This window comes from Mustela putorius, unplaced genomic scaffold (genome assembly GCF_011764305.1).
Source record: "Mustela putorius furo isolate JIRA1106 unplaced genomic scaffold, ASM1176430v1.1 tig00000145_pilon_pilon_pilon, whole genome shotgun sequence".
NCBI lineage: Eukaryota > Metazoa > Chordata > Mammalia > Carnivora > Mustelidae > Mustela > Mustela putorius.
The window spans coordinates 32,858,954-32,876,355 of NW_025421294.1; the positions used below are offsets into that span (position 1 = coordinate 32,858,954).

The 17,402-nt window shown below is 38.2% G+C and overlaps 1 protein-coding gene across 2 annotated transcripts in view; it reads right to left on the minus strand.

Moving 5' to 3' along the window:
* MEGF10 (multiple EGF like domains 10) overlaps positions 1-17,402 on the minus strand; it is a 163,242-nt gene that overhangs the window by 82,789 nt on the left and 63,051 nt on the right. The gene's annotated exons all lie outside the window — the stretch shown is intronic.

Consider the following 17,402-nt stretch of genomic DNA (forward strand, 5'->3'; position numbering starts at 1 on the left):
AAAATGGCCTAGTCCACATTTTAAAAGAATTATCAATGATTACCCAGTATACCCTCCTCGTTTCAGGAGAAGCATACGAGGAGGTAGCAACAAACCCCAGAGCAGGATATGAAGACTTGAGAGGCAGAGTAAACAGAGGGGTCTTCCCCTCACATGACACCTTCACTGGAAACAAGAGTCAAATTTCTCTGAGCACATGTCACTCACAACTATGACACAGCAGAACTAAACACCCTTTTTCTATTCACCCTTTTTCTATTCAAAAAATGTCACTGAGGTCTTTAGGGAGTAGTCAATCTCAACTTCTCTTTCATTAGTGAATAGGTCGGGTGTGACCCACCCCAGGGAAGTCAGGTTTATCACTGCAAACGTAAGCGGATGGGTTGTCTGAGGATGTCTAAAGCAAAGGTCCAGAGACCCACAGAAAGCAGCGTCAAATACATACTGTGCTAAATGTAAGTACCCTGATATAAGAGTAATTGGGAGAGGCACAACGCATAGTTAGGAGTTCAGGTATTCCAAAATTTTATGTAAGGATGGGGTAAGGTATCCTATGCTTCACAGATAAGTTTTACTAATGCGTGTCTTATCACAAAAGTTAAACAGATTTACTGTCTACATGTGAAATACCAAAAAACAAAATAAACCTATCTCTGGTTCCATCAGCTCAACATTTCTGTTTACCTAGATCCTTTCAGAAAATCTTCCCTATATATTTCTCTCCTCAAGGAAAAAAAAGAATCACAATATTTTTCGATTTTCCTTTCCACTCAATGTAATGGTAAAAGTCTTCCCCTGATGTTGAATATTCCTTTATGTGATACAGGCAGGGTTGTATGAATATAGTTTATATTGTATATATAATATATATATCATGATATATATTTTATGTACATATTTATATGTGTGTACATATCTGTGTATGTGTTTTATATATTACATATTTTCTGGACCAAAAACAATAACCACTTCTAAGGTCTTTATCAAAAATATTAGACATGAAGAGATAAAAGGGAAGGCATTTTAGATGAAAAGAAAGCACAAAGAAGGGGTAGAAAGAAGTCAAATTGGAATGAGAAGATCTGCTTGGGTGCAATGCTGGGAGAAATAGCTTTGGAAAGATATAGAGCTTGAAAACCAAACTAAGGTGTTAAGACTTTACTCTGAGAATTAACTGGGAATACTCTAATGAAATATACAGAATTATTACAACAAAGGAATAAAGGAATAAAGTGACCATAAACTTAAGGAACTAAAGACTTACTTCCTTCACCAGAATAATTATTTAGCCCCCAGACCATTTGGTGAGGGATGCCAGGCCAGGTGAACTTGGGCCACAGTAGAGGCCACAGTAGAGGTTCTGGACACTAGCATTCCAAGGAGATGCTTAGCAACTCCCCAGTACTTGATTCAGACAATCATACATTGGGTTGTAATTAAAAGCAAGCTTAGCCTGTAACATATGAACACACTGGCTTTGTAAAGCCTGACTCATGCTGTCAGGTTAAGTCAATACGTGCCAGCCTCAGGATCCACTGCCTCCTACCATCTCCACGTGTGTGTTTGACACTGTAGATGTGCCATTCATTTGTAAGGTCATAGCTCCATAATGTTCCTTAAAGTGTAGCTATGCACATACAAGCCAGCAAACTACCATAAATGGAGCATGGAAGGGTCAACTAGATTCCACAAAAAGCTCAGGTGCAGAGGGCATATTCTGGACCACACTATGTTCTATGGTAGCGTGCGCACCCCAGGACACTCCCACCTTACCAAGAACATTGGTGTCCACCGTGATATGTAAATATGAAAGTGCTTTGTCTCACTTGTCTAATGTACTCATGACATCTGTTTGCAACATAATTGCAAACATCAGTCTTCAGACCCAAATTTATGAATTTCTCTTCATTCAAGACACTAAAACTATGTAAAACTCTGTCCACATATCTCGAGAAGTTTTTAAGAGTTGATACTATGAAAGAAGTTTTGTCTGATACTGTGCATTTAAAAGAAAGTGCAGAAATTGCATATGGTAGTTGAAGAAAAATGTGTCCCCCATCTCCTCAAATTTCAAATTTTTGAGATTGCTGGGTCCTCATACAAATGCTCTCATGTTTTATTCCTGAGGGGACAAATTCTGTGTTTTATGAAATGAACACCGAGAAGTCCAGTCAATTAAAATAAATAAAACAAAATCTTGTGATGGTAATTTAAAAATCCAGATTACTTTTATAGAAGTCTCAAACTAACATTTAGCCAAAGTCTGGAGCAAACTGTCAATAGATAGTTAGCACCAAACAAATTCATCTGTAAATTAATGAGAAACTGGAAGGGAGACTCTGCTCTCCTAACGATTTTTTTTCTTAATTAAAGCTAAAGCCAATGGAATCGTCTCTGAGCATTGAAGCCTCAAGTCAAGTAATTAACTAAGTGAAGGGGAATATTATTGGTATAGATTCCAAAGGGAAAGAATACAAATTCTATAGCCATACTGCAGAATCTTCCCACAACATTAGACTCTCACACAAGGGCCATGTGTGCTCCATGTCCTTCCTTATCCCACCAGTTTGGACTCCCACATCTAGCAATAGCCTTCACCAAGTAACAGCTAGACCAGCAGGAGCAAAGGGAGACATCAAAAGAAAAGAGAATAATCCATAAAACTCTATGTCCTCAAATATCTCAATTGGCCAAATTGCAGGAACACTCACTATGGTATATGTATGGACAAACACAGACCTCTCCCAAGGACATCAGTGGACCTCAATGCCTACTCTAGTCTCATCTTTCCTCATTTAGCTTCAGATGCCACCTACTCCAGGGTCCAAGCTTCCATAACTAACAAACTCCATGTGAGAAATCAAAGTAAGATAAAGACATCGATTTTTCCTGTAAAAAAATCCCAAAGTGAACTAGAAAGAAATAAGGAACAGCAGTCCCTCTTAACAAATGTTTAATCACTTATCACTTAGATTTCAAGAATAGGTACAAAAAAAAAAAGAATAGGAACAAAAGATCCATCATAAGTGTGGCTCTTGCATCAATGAAAAACAGTCACTTTATTCCCTATTGAGGTCCTTTCTTCTTATTTTTAAAAGGGCAGTTATAATCAGGAAAATGCTATCAAAAATGACCTATGCAATATGATTTATTTTTCACACCTCCCTTTAAGAAAATCATCACATTTCATATTCTGAGTTTCGGGTTGTCCTCTTTTGGAACCAGATGTAAGCTGAACCTCTGCACCCCCACTAAATGCACTGCTGGAGACACATGACTTGTGAATGGCAGCCAAGGCATCTTCTCGCTCAAGAACTGGCAGGCAGGAAACACTGATGAGAAGAACATGCCCCATCTTTGAAGTGAAAGCTGTGGACAGCCTGTCTGCCTGACGGACAGGTGAGGACTGACATGATGACCCCAGAATCTTCTCTAATTAGGCTCCCATTTCAGCCTTAGTTCCTAAATCCATTTAAATCCCATTACTAGTGCCATGGACCTCATTCCTTTCACTTGTAAATACTTGGCTTTAATACCAAGAGACACTGAACTATACTCAATGGTTTTCTCTTCTGCCACATACATTTCACTTTGGATTTACACCCAGGGTATGGAAAAAAAAAGTGGGCAGACTAAAGATTCCTTTATAAACCAATTATATCTCCTAATACAATAAATAGTTACTGTTGTTCTAATGGACATAATGTCATCAGCTCATTTAATCTGAAAAATGTTTCCATGATCCAAGTATCTCTTAAAAATAACTGTCTGGTGGAAACACAAACCTTCTAGCTAACCTTACCTCAGAAATTCCTTTCATTCTGATATTATAAATGAATACAATAAGTCACAAATCTTGTTTTCACTCTTTATTCTGAGTTTCTATAGAGGAACACACATTTTTAAAAAGATTTTATTTATTTATTTGACAGATCACAAGGAGGCAGAAAGGGAGGCAGAGAGAGTGAGAGGAGGAAACAGGCTCCCCGCTAAGCAGAGCGCCCAATGTGGGGTTCGATCCCAGGACCCTGGGATCATGACCCGAGCCGAAGGCAGAGATTTTAACCCACTGAGCCACCCAGGTGCCCTGAGGAACATACATTTTTAGAGGTAAAGGTGCCTTTACTGAACATAATCACCACATTTTTTTCAGACAAAGAAACCGAGGGTAGGAATATGGAATGGTTTTCCCAACATTTATAGCTAGTGTTAGAGGCAAAAGAAGGATTAAACTTTAGTATCTGACTCACAGGAGACCAAAGCTTCTGATGGGTCTTAAGAGAGAGAGGTGGGGGGCAGGGGTGGAAAGAATGGTAGAGGTAATGCTGGACCCCCTACTGGGGCAGCTGAACTAGACGGCTAGGAGTTGTAACTAAGAAGATTACAACAAGGAGAGTAGACTTCTAAGATAAACTTTATCCATAATACTTTTGTTTGAGGCCAACTATATAGTTATTACAAAACTCTAATTGCTGGGGCGCCTAGGTGGCTCAGTGGGTTAAAGCCTCTGCCTTCGGCTCAGGTCATGATCTCAGGGTCCTGGGATCAAGCCCCGCATTGGGCTCTCTGCTCAGCAGGGAGCCTGCTTCTTTCTCTGACTACTTCTCTGCCTACTTGTGGATCCCTCTATCTCTGTCAAATAAATAAACAAAATCTAAAACAAAAACAAAAAAAAACCTCTAATTGCTATTACAGTATTCAGGTGCAGACAGGAATAATCTCATTTTCCTATATCTAAACATCACATTGCAACCTACCCCACTGTGTTTGTTTAGAAAGGGGAAGGGAATTCTCTTTCTTTCAGTTTAGTGTTTACTGATGTTGCCGGCACACTGTAGGCATTACTCTGGATACAGAGACAGCAGACCAGGAACACTCCCTCTGCAGAGGAAGTCAAATACAAGTGCCTCAAACTCAACGGACCCAGAGCAGAATGCAGGGGTGTGAGCACAATACTGTGAGAGCATATTCAATGATTCCATTTACATGAAATATCCAAAAGGTAAATCCATAAGGACAGAGAGTGCATTAGTCGTCGAGGATGGGGAGGGATTAGGTGTGAATGTGGTTAATGGTTACAGGGTTTTTCCGAGGGAATGAAAATATTCTAAAATTGATTGTGTGATGGTTGCACAACTCCGTGAATATACTAAGAACCACCAAATTGTATACTTTAAGTGGACGAAGTATAAGGTATGAGAATTATATCTCAATAAAGCTGTCAAAAAAAATACTACAAAAGAAAAGAAAGAGCAGTTAATTGCAACTGAAGTGAGATCAAGGAGGCTCTCCTTAAAGAACATCTTAAAGGAGGAAGTGGACACATTTGTATTACAGTTGCAGGAAAGAATGGCTAACAACAGCTGTTCATACTCCCTTCTCCTTCCATCCATTTCCAAAGTTGCAAAACCCCACTGCTTGGAATCAGGTCTCTTGCCCCACAGCCACTGGTGGTCCACAAATGACCTGCAGAGATGGCTGATGAGTCATGGAAAGTAAGAGAACATGGGGAGCCCAGAAATCTGCCTTTAATAAATGTAATTAAAAAATACTTTCCTCAAATTCCTTTTCCCTCCATTCCTAATAGGGCTTCCATGGCTCTTAAAGACAAGCGCAATGAGTGCCTATTAGTCGTGTCTTTGGCAAACATCACGAAATTGTATACCTAATGTCTGTTCTTCCTTCCATCCGACTTTTACCAGGGACAATGATGTGACCAGCAATAAACTACATTTCCCAGCCTCTTTCTGGATTGAAGCATCCAGGTTGGGGAAGACAATCTAGGGGACAGACTTAATTAGTAAGTGTCATTCCCCTTCTTTTTCTCCATTCTGATGTCCAGGATGTGGACAAAATGACTAAATCTGCAAATACCATCATGACCTTGAAGGAAGGGCCCAGAGAAACATGGAACCCTTTGCTCTGTATTCCTTGTGTGGGTGAATGCATGCCGCGAGTCAACTACTTTCAGACTTCTCATTACATCAAGACAATAAACCCTTAGTATGTACGTGTCTCTATTTTTCAGGTATCTATTTATTGGAGGCAAACATGATTCCTAACTAAAGCTGCCCTTTTGGGAGATATATCAGGTGAGTCGGTTCTTCAATTAAAAAAGTAAAAATAAAAATAAGAGAGCAGAAAATGATTATCTCGAAAAAAGCTGAAAAAGCATTTGGCAAAAGCCAATATCCAGGGGCACCTGGGTGGCTCAGTGGATTAAGCCACTGCCTTCGGCTCAGGTCATGATCTCAGTGTCCTGGGATCAAGCCCCGCATCAGGCTCTTTGCTCAGTGGGGAGCCTGCTTCTCTCTCTCTCTCTGCCTGACTCTCTGCCTACTTGTGATCTCTCTCTGTGTCAAATAAATAAATAAAATCTTTAAAAAAAAAAAAGCCAATATCCATTTCTGATAAAAAATTTTCTGTGACCTGGGAATAAAAAAGGAGCTTTCTCAACCTGATAAAAGACAAATAGGAAAAACCTACTACTAATACAATAAAATAATAGTAAAAGAATGAGTGCCCCCCACACACACATAAGATTAAGAAGAAGACAAGGAAGTCAGCTCTTACAATATCTATTCAACATTACAGTAGAGGCTTTAGCAAATATAATAACACAACAAAAAAGAAAAAAAGATATCCAGACTTGGACAAAAGAGGTAAAACTACCTTTATTTATAGATTATGTAACTATGTCTATGTATGTAGAATATCTGATGGAATCTACAAAAAAGTTAGTAAAAATAATAAGAGTTTAACAAAGTTACAAATAAAAAAATGTACAAAAATATATTCTATATACTATATATTAATTTTATATACTATATATACACTATATGCTAATTCTATATACTATATATACTATATACTAATTCTATATACTAGCTAGCAATAGACAAGCGGACATTGAAATTTTCAAATCTACCTACAATAGCACTAAAAAAAAGGTGAGTCTCACCAAAATGTGAAAGACATATACACTAAGAATTAACAACACTTCTGAAAGTAAAGAATTTAACAAAATCATCAATCAATTTGACCTATTTGACATTTACAGAATTTACTCCACACAGCAACAGCAGAACATACATATTCTCTCCAGGGGTAGACCTTGTTAATAAGCCAGATGATTCAATATTTTTTAAGATATCAATTCTCTTCCAAATAGATCTATAGATTCAAAACAGTTAAAAACCCTAGCAGTTTTTCTTATAAATATTGACAAGTTGATTTAAAATTTATATGTTAATACAAAGTGCCTACAGTGGCCAAAACAACTTTGAAAAAGAAATACAATACTACTTGATCTAAAGATGTTGGTGTAAAGATAGACAAATAGATTAGTGGAATGGAAAAGAGAGTCCAGAAATTAATTTACACATGTATGAACAATTATCTTTTTACAGAGGCACAAAGTCTGTAGAAAGGCCTCAGTGAAAAAGAAACAACACTGGAAAGCCTGAATATCCATAGACAAATAAATAAATGTGGGAAATTGCACAGCATATACAAAAGTTAACTCAAACTGAATCATAGACCTAAAGGTATAAAACCTGTAGAAGAAACAGAGGAGTAAACTTTTGGGACCATGGCTGGGCAAAGGTTTCTTAGATACAACACCAAAAACACAATCTGCAAAAGAACAGATTCATGAATATGTCCAACAAAATTAAAATTTTTGCTCTTCAAAAAACAATATGAGAATGAAAAGATAAGTCATAGAATGAAACTAAGTTTTTAAAAAACTATTGTCGGATAAAGAGCTTGTATCCGGAATACATAAGGAGTACTAAGAAAATAATCAGTGCAATTACAAATAAATAAATAGGCAAAAGATTTGAACACTTAATTCCAGAAGATGTATTAATGGCAAATAAGATCATGAAAAAATGCACATTATCATCACTCACCAGAACAGCGCAAACTAAAATGACAAGATAATACTGCACAGCTAGTCAAACAACTGAAATTAACAGGGCTGTGCTCACAGACGGCACAGAGGTGGAGGAGCTGCAAGTCTCCTACATCGTTAGTGAGAAAGTACAATGGACAACCACTCTGGAAAAGGTGGAAATTTCCTTAAAATGTTTCCATGAATGTTTGGATGGTTTGCAGTGTTTGGCAATTACAAATAAAGCATCTCCGAACACTTGTGTATAAGAACCAAATGATGCACCCACTCTGCTCCCAGACTTGAGAAAAGAGAAATAAAAGGTCTATGTCCATCCATATCAAGAACTTGTGCTCTTTGTAATTGCCCCAAACAGTCCATAAACACACGGAAGGATAAATAAATGGCGGTAGGTCCATATGGTAGAATACTACTCAGCAATAAAAAGGAATGAACTAATGAGACGCACGACCATATGGATCAGCACTGATATGATTACACTGAATGCGAGAGGCCAGACATAAAACAGAACATAACATACTGTATGATTCTATTTATATAAATCTCGAGGAAAAAACAGACTAATCAAGAGTGACAGAAAGTAGATCAGTGGGTACCTGAGGAAGTGGGGGACAGGCAAAGTAGATGGAAGGAACTACAAAGGCGCATGAGGAAATGTTTGTGTGTGATACATATGTTCACTATCAGGACTGAGACGGGTGGTTTCACAGTTGTAGACATGAAATGCATGCCAATATCTACCACATGTACACTTCAACTTGTAGTTATTCTCTGACAGTTTTACCTCGGTAAAGCTGTTAAAGACAACAACAAACAGAACTAAAGTGTGAGGAGAACTACCAAAGTAGGAGAGAAAGACCTCTCTACAAGCGGGCAGGTTTTAAAAAAAAACTGAAGGAACACTAAAATAGTGTACACGCTTGGCAATTTCTAGAAAAATCTATGGTCTTTGATGGCTGGGCTCTGCGAATGCTTATGAAGGTGTTGGCTTAGAAGCTCCCAAGAAATAATTATTTGGGGGAATTTCTTATGCTAAAAACTCACAATGTAATATTCTATAAACTTTTCCTCTACCATGTGAATAACTTCTAGAGGAGGAAAAAAACATTTGTGTTGAAATAGACTACTGTAATGGATCCCACACAAGGGACTGAAATGCCATATGTGGAGTACATAATCCTATTCATTTGTTTGAAAATGGAAAGAGTTTTTAGCTCAATTCCACACATACACGGGCATTATCTATTTTGGCCACGACCTCCCATTGTCTCTTTTGACTAAATCAGATTTAAGTCACATAAGTAACAGGATCCTAATGGATCATACTTTCAAGAAGTTAATAAGCATTGGAATAAACTCTGATTTTCCTAAGCATGAATTTACCACAGCTCAGCCTACAACCAGTCTGATGAGACAAACTCCAACTTACTTCAATATGAGAAGGATTTCAAAATCATCAGTGTACAGTTTAGAGAAGAAACCAGAAGGAGAGCACCTTCATTTGTGATCTATCATTTCCCTCCTGGTCCTGTCATGTGGATGTCTGTGGGGAAAGTGAGATGATTCTACAAGAAGTGCCATACCAGGCTCCTCAGTTTTTGGAAAGGCATTCCTCTTGCTTCGACCACTCTCCATGGAGCCACGGAATTTTTGCACAAATACTCTTTCCCACAGCATGTTTTCTGCCACACGGCATTTCTCCTAGTCTGCCGTATTTCATCTCAGTGTCACTTGGTTCCAGACACTTTGCTTCCGGTTAGCCAATACATCTGATTCACACATTCATAATAAAGGCCAGCTCAAGGCAGTTAAGAGGGTAATGGGTGTCAGAGTTATGGTAGCTGCTTTTCCCATTCAGTGTTCTCACACCTCCCTTCTCCTTGGTGGCAGTCCCTGGACACTTCCTTTTAGACTCTGGTGCCCTCATGTTCTTTCTACAGCCTTATCTCCACTAGCCTGGCAATAAATGGAGTCCTCATAGCCAAGGGTTGATGACTAATAATAACAACAAAGGTTATCTCCTTGTCAGGGACATATGTGCATTTCAGGATCGAAGACTTAAGCCAAATATATGAAATAAGTGGTAGAACTTCTTCAAAGAGAGGAGGATGAAGGGTCCAAGAGAAAACTGGCAGCAGGACCTTTGCTACTAGAATGTCCCACGAAAACCAGGGAACTTGAACTCAAATGCCTCCAGAAGTCATGTGGGATCAAGATGAGAATAAGCAGGTCAAATAAGGCCTGAGAATATTGAGAGAGCATTTGCTCATGTAAAAGGAACAGCTCCAGAAGGTCAAAAGGAACAAACTTCCTATTATAAAATAAGTGACAGCACAGTGACTCTACTAATAATATTGTATTGTATGTCTGAAGGTTGCTAAGAGTAAATCTAAGACATTCTCATCACAAGAAAAAAAATATTTGGCCCCTATGTGTGGTGATGGATGTTAACTAGACTTACTGTGGGGAACATTTTGCAACATATATATATTGAAATGTACACCTGAAACTAATGTAATGTTATATGTCAATTATATCTCAACTAAAAATAATAAAAGGAAAATAATAAAAGGGGCAGCTCCTCTTCAATGGCTCTAGTCTCCTGCCACATAATAACATCAAGCCAATGCTACCAATTGCCTGTTTTTTCCATGGAAGAGGAAAGTCTCAAGTTTCATGTTAAATAAAAAAAAATGTAAAACACTCTGTGGACCAAATCAAATATGATTATACATCACGTCATCCAGCCTGCGGGTCTGCCCCCTCTGGCACAAACTACTAGACCTGCTTTATGAAAAGAGCAGTGATGGTCCTAAAGGTGCTCAGAATAAACAGCTTTTAAGTTCTTTAACAGACGGCATTTTTAACATAACTGTCCTTTTTTCTTAGTTTTTGTTTTTGCCCTCTAATCAAATCTATCATTTATATAGCTATTTTGAATGTAATATCAAGATCAACTTCATAGGCATACTCACTGATGACTTCATTTTCAGTGAACAATTGTTGGCCATGAAATGTCTGGATTAATAATCTTCAAAGCCTGGAGGAGAGGCCCCACCAATGCTGGCTCCGATGGTGAAGCCAGGAAATAAGTACATCTTCTATGTCATGGTGAAGGGTAGAAGGTCTGCTATATCCTCTCATGACTCAACCAAGTATTTCCCTTTCTTGAGTTGTTAAAACAGATATTAAGATTGTACTCTCCCTCAAAAGCAATTCAGCATCTCCCCCAGGGACATAAAAATCACCTTTATGCGAGCTGTGGGATTCAGCGCCATACTCCAAAGGACCCAGGCGTCTTGCCCACCCATGCATCAGGGAGTAGACATACAGACCTCAGTCCCAGCTGTGGACCCTGTGGTGGCCCATGAACTGTCTCCAGTCCATCTTGGCCATGGCCCAGAAGCCCCTGAAGAACACTCTCTTCAACAATCACCCATGGATGAGACAGCCTTTGTGGGAGACCAGGTTTCCAGGAGAGAAGCTCCAGCACATCATTGAAGAAAAACAAAACAAAACAAAACAAAACAAAAAAACCAAAATGCAAGTGTGGACACAATGGAGCGGATAAGAGGAAGAGTTGTATTTTACTCATCACTCCTCCCCCAGGACAGCATAGCTCAGTGTCGCAAGGGCCCTTCTGTGCTTGTGATTTCTCATGCCAGGGAAAAAGAGAGAGTGTGGGAATGAGTGTGCAGCTCCCCCAAATGTGTAGAACTTTGTCAGAGAGGCCCATTTCTCTCTTGTCACATCCAGAGTATAGAGTTATGACCTACATGACTGGGGAGAGGGAAGAGGCTGGGAGAGCAGCAGATAGGAATCTTGGAAGGCATTAAAGCAACGTGGATCCTACCATCTGCATTTCACAGTTCACCAAGAAGCCCACCCATGAGCCACTGGGAATGCCCAGCCTGAGGATTCTCCTAACCGGCCCATGAACACTTTGGACACTCCATGTTCCTCAAACTACTCCCCACACAAACTCTGTGTCCAGCTCTCTGTGTATGCTCTCAACGGTGGTAAGAATGAGCTTTGGCAGCTGGCTAGTGAACATATCCTGAAAGTCAGCCCAAATCTGTGGGCCAAGGAGAGACTCTGCTTTGGGAAAGCAAAAGAGAGCACGTGGCCTGGTGTGTTCCAGAATAGAAGGCATGCAAGTTTAAGAATTCTGCCACAAGAGGGAGCAAGAAGAAAGAAGCAAACACATCAATAGAGAGTCTGAGAAAGCCTCAGAATCCCTAGCAGGGCTGACAGAACACATTGTCTTCTAAAGTCAGTTAGTAAAGACCTGAGAAGGTGTCTGGTACTACAAATGTGAAGGTAACAGTAACAAAGACTTCAAGGAACATTAAATATCAAGGGAACATGATGCCACCAAATGAACACAGGAATCTTCCATAACTAACCTCAAAGACACATGGAGAGCTGTGCAATTTACCAGATAAAGAATTCAAAATATCTGTTAAGGGAAGCTCAACTAGCTACATGAACAAAAGAAGAAGAATTCACTAAGATTAGGAAAACAATATTCAAACAAATGAGAAGTTTAACAAAAAATAATTGAAAAGAACTAAGTTGAAATTCTGACTCTGAAAAACATAATGAATGGAATGAAAAATACAAGAGGGCACAAAGAGATTATTATATCTATAATATATTTTACATAAGCCTCATGGTAATCACAAAGCAAAAACCTACAGAAGATACCCAAAGGGAACGGAATCAAAGGATACCACTATGGAAAAATCATCAGTTTACAAAGGAAGGCAGCAACAGAGGGACAAACAGAGGGACAGGAGGACAAAGCAACTACCAAACAGTCAGAACACAAAAAGGCAGCATTATTAAGTCCTTACCTACTGAAAAGTACTCTAAATATAATGGATAAATTCTCTAATCAAAAGGCACAGAATTACTGATCTTATTTAAAAAAAAAAAAAAAAAAAAAAAGAAAGAAAAAAGAAAGACCAAACCATATGCTGCCCAGAACAGGCTCACTTCAGCTTTATGCATACATACAGGCTCAAAGTGAAGGGATGAAAAAAAGATATTCCAGCCAAATGGGAACCAAAAGAAAATAGGGGTACCAACCTATACTTGTATCTGAGAAAAGAGACTGAGACTGTAAGCCAAAAGGGGTAACAAGAGGGAAAGAAGATTACTATATAATGTTAAAGAGGTCAGTTAATTGTAAATACATATGCACCCAACATAGGAACACTTAAATATATTAACCATATGCCAACAGATATAAGGGAAGAAATAAACAATAATATAACAATAGTAGAAGGACTTCAAAATCCTACTTTCAACAGTGGATATATCAAAATCCTACTTTCAACTGAAAATCAATAAGGAAACGCTGAATCTGAACTTTACTTTAGACCAAATGGACCTGACGCAGATATATAAGACACATTTGTCCTAAGACAGCAGAGTAGTGTTGTTCCCAACTGCATATGGAACATTCTCTAGGATATCAAATGATAAGGGTTACAAAAACTAGTCTTAGCAAATTTAAGAAGACTGGGATCATATCAAGTATCTTTTCAACTTTAGTGGGTTGAAAGTAGAAATCACTAACAGGAGAAAAAGTAGAAATTTCGCAAATATGTGGAAATATAACAACATACTTCTGAACAACCAATGGGTCAACAAAATTAAAAAAAAACCCTACATGTCTCGAAACAAACCAAAGAGGAAACACAACATACAGTACTTATGGGATAGAGCAAAAGGGTGTTCTAAAGGATAAGTTCATAGTAATAAACACAGACGTTAATAGAATATCTCAAAAAACAATCTAACTCTAAAAATCAAAGAACTAAGGAACTAGAAAAAAACAAAAACAAAAAGGAACAAACTAAGCCCAAAGTTAAGGAAGGAAGTGATAAAGAGCAGAAATAAAAGAAATAGAGACTGAAACTCAGTAAAAAAGACTAACGAAGCTAAGGGCTGGTTTTTTTAAAAAAGATTATCAGAATTGACAAATCTTTAGATAGACTACCTGTGGAAAAAATAGAGAGGACTCAAATAAAATTAGAAATGAAAGAGGAGAATGCTTCAATTGGTAACACTGAAATAAAAAAGATTACAACATGCTACTATGAACAACTATAAATCAACCAACTGGAGAACTGAGAAGAAATGGATAAACTCCTAGAAACATAGAACCTACCAAAAGTGAATCATGAAGTGAATCTTTTTTTTTTAAGATTTTATTCATTTATTTGACAGATAGAGATCACAAGTAGTTAGAGAGGCAGGCAGAGAGAGGGGGAAACAGGCTCCCCGCTGAGCAGAGAGCCTGATGTGGGACTCAATCCCTGGTCCCTGGGATCATGACCTGAGCCGAAGGCAGAGGCTTTAACCCACTGAGCCACCCAGGTGCCTCTCATGAAGTGAATCTTAACAAACTGATCAGAGTAAGGAGATACAAAACTTTCCAACAAAGAAAAGCCCAGGACCAAAAGGTTGCCCTGGTGAATTTACCAGACATTTACAAAATTCATGCCAGTTTTCTCAAACTCTTCTCCAAATTTGAAGAAAACACTCCCAAACTCATTTTACAAAAGCAGTGTTATCCTGATATCAAAACCAGTTAAGGACATTGCAAGAAAACTAAATTATCAAATAATACCCTTGGTGAATATAGAAGTAAAAATTCTCAGCAAAATATTAGCAAGGCAAATTTAAGAGCACATGACAAAGATCACATACACTATGCAAAAGGGATTTATCCTTGGGATGCAAAGATGGTTCAACATTAAAAAAAAAAAAAAAATGTGATAGGGGCACCTGGGTGGCTCAGTGGGTTAAGCTTCTGCCTTCAGCTCAGGTCATGATCTCGGGGTCCTGGGATTGAGCCCTACATCGGGATCTCTGCTAAGTGGGGAGCCTCCTTCCTCCTCTCTCTCTGCCTGCCTCTCTGCCTACTTGTGATCACTCTCTCTCTCTCTGTCAAATAAATAACCTTTAAAAAATGTGATATACCACATTAATCTAATGAAAGGTAAGTTGAATGATCATCTCAATAGGTGAAGAAAGAGCATTTGCCAAAATAAAGCAGGCTTTCAGGATATAAACTCTCAATTGGGTAAATAAGGAATGCAGGTCAACTTAAGAAAGGCCATATATGACAAGCCCATGGCTAACACCATGCTCAATGGTAAAAAGTGAAAGCTTTTCCTCTAAGATCTTGAACGAAACAAGGGCACCACCCACTCTCACCACTTCTATTCAACTTAGTCCTAGAAGTCCCATCTAGAGCAGTCAGGTAAGGAAGAGGGAAAAAAAGGCATCAATATTGGAAAGGAAGAAGCAAAACTGTCTCTGTTTGTAGATAATATAATCTTATATAAAGAAAAATCCTGAAGGCTTCACCAAAAACAGAACTAATCAACAAATTCAGTAAAGTTACAGGACACAAAAAACTGACCACAGAGGAATCAGTTTCAATTCTGTATGGTAATGACAAAATATCTGAAAAAGAAAGAAAGAAAACAGTTCCATTCACAATAGCATCAAAAATAATAAAGTACTTAAGAATAAATTTAAGCAAGGAGCTGAAACTTTTCTACACTGAAAACTATGCAATTTTGATGAAAATAATTTTAGAAGACACAAATATGTGGAAAGATGTCGTGTTCCTGGATTGGAAGGATTAATATTGTTAAAATGCCCATAGTACCCAAAGCCTATTCAATGTTCTCTCTATAGCTTCCCAATAGCTTTGGAATTCTAATAGCATTTTTCACAGAAATAGGAACAACAATCCCAAAATTCTTCTACAACCACCAACCACCCCTAAAGAGCCAACACAGTCTTAAGAAATAAACACAAATCTGGAGGCATAATTCTTGCTGATTTCAACCTATATTACATAGTTATCATAACCAAAGCGGTATGGTATTGGGACACAGACCATTGCCACAGATTCGAGAGCCCATAAGGCATAGATGGTCAATTAATATTTGATGAGAGAGCCAAGAATACTCAGGGGGGTGGGGGAAGGAGAGTGTCTTAAATAAATGGTGCTAAGAAAACCTGAAAATTACATGCAGAAGATTGACACTGGACCCCTATCTTATGCTACTTACAAAAATTAATTCAAAAATGGATTAAAGACTTAGATATAAAATCTGAAACCATAAAACTCCTAGAAGAAAGCATAGGGAAAGAGTGCTGTGATTTTTTTTTTTTTTGACAGGACGCCAAAAGCAAAAGCAATGAAAGCAAAAATAAGTAAGTGGGATTACATCAAAGTAAAATGCTTCTGCACAGCAAAAGAAACGATCAGCCAAATGAAAAGTCAACCTACAATATGAAAGATAGTATTTGCAAATCTTGTGTCTGATAAGGGGTCAATATCCGAAATATATAAAAACTCATACAACTCAATAGCAAAACCCAAACAATCCAAAGGGTACAAATTTGCAGTAACAAGTTCTGGGGCTCTAAGGTACAGCATCACAACTAAGGTTAATAATACTGTATTATATAAAGAAACTTGCTAAGAAAAGTAGGTCTTAAATGTTCTCACCATGTGCTCAAGCTATGATCTCAGGATAGTGAGACCAAGCCCCACATCAGTCTCCATGCTTAGTGCAGAGTCCGCTGGGGATGTTTTCTCTTTTCCCCCATGCACTCTCTCATGTCTTGCAAATAAATAAATCTTTTTTAAAAATCCTCCCATCACAAACAAGAAACAGTAATTCTATAAGATGATGAAGGTGTTAACTAACCCTATTATAATCATCTTGCAGTACATGCAAGTGTGTCAAATTATAATATTGTACACCTTAAACTTGCCTGTCGTATGTCAGTTTCAGGGAGCTAGGAAGAAAACCCAAGAAATTAAAGATCCAACGAGTCCCTGATTAGTTAAATATTTATAATTACCAGTCTAAGGTTATACAAAAGAACACCAAATTCCTTATAGCATTGTTTCCCAAATAAGTAGAGTCTGAGAACTATCAGTTTTATCAGGATCTTGGGGAAGAAAAGTGGGAGTGGGGGTGGAATTTCATGGCCAAATAAACTTGAAACATGTCTTTTTACTCCAAGCATTTCCAGAGCCTTTATAAAACTGCCATAAATCTTTGAGAAAGGGGACCAAATACAAGGCATTTCCCAAACTTACTGGATAATGCAACAGTGAATACTATGGGATGGGAATTTAGTAGCTCACACTAGGGGCATATAACTACAGATAACACCCAGGGTCCAAGTTTCTGGAAACCTACTCTCCTCCTTGGATCAGCAGATCAACTTCACATGAGGCCACATGCAGAGTTCTTTTGTTGTCGCCCAATTATATGTTAAGTACAATAGATCAATCTAGTTGCTTCTGAGCTTAAACATCCGTTTGGTGGCCGTGTTTTTAGACTTGCTCCTACAGACTTTGCCCCTCCAATGTGCCCAAGAGGCCAGGGAAACCCATCTTCAAATCATGCTATCCTTTGTGGTCTACCTAAGAAGGCTGTTT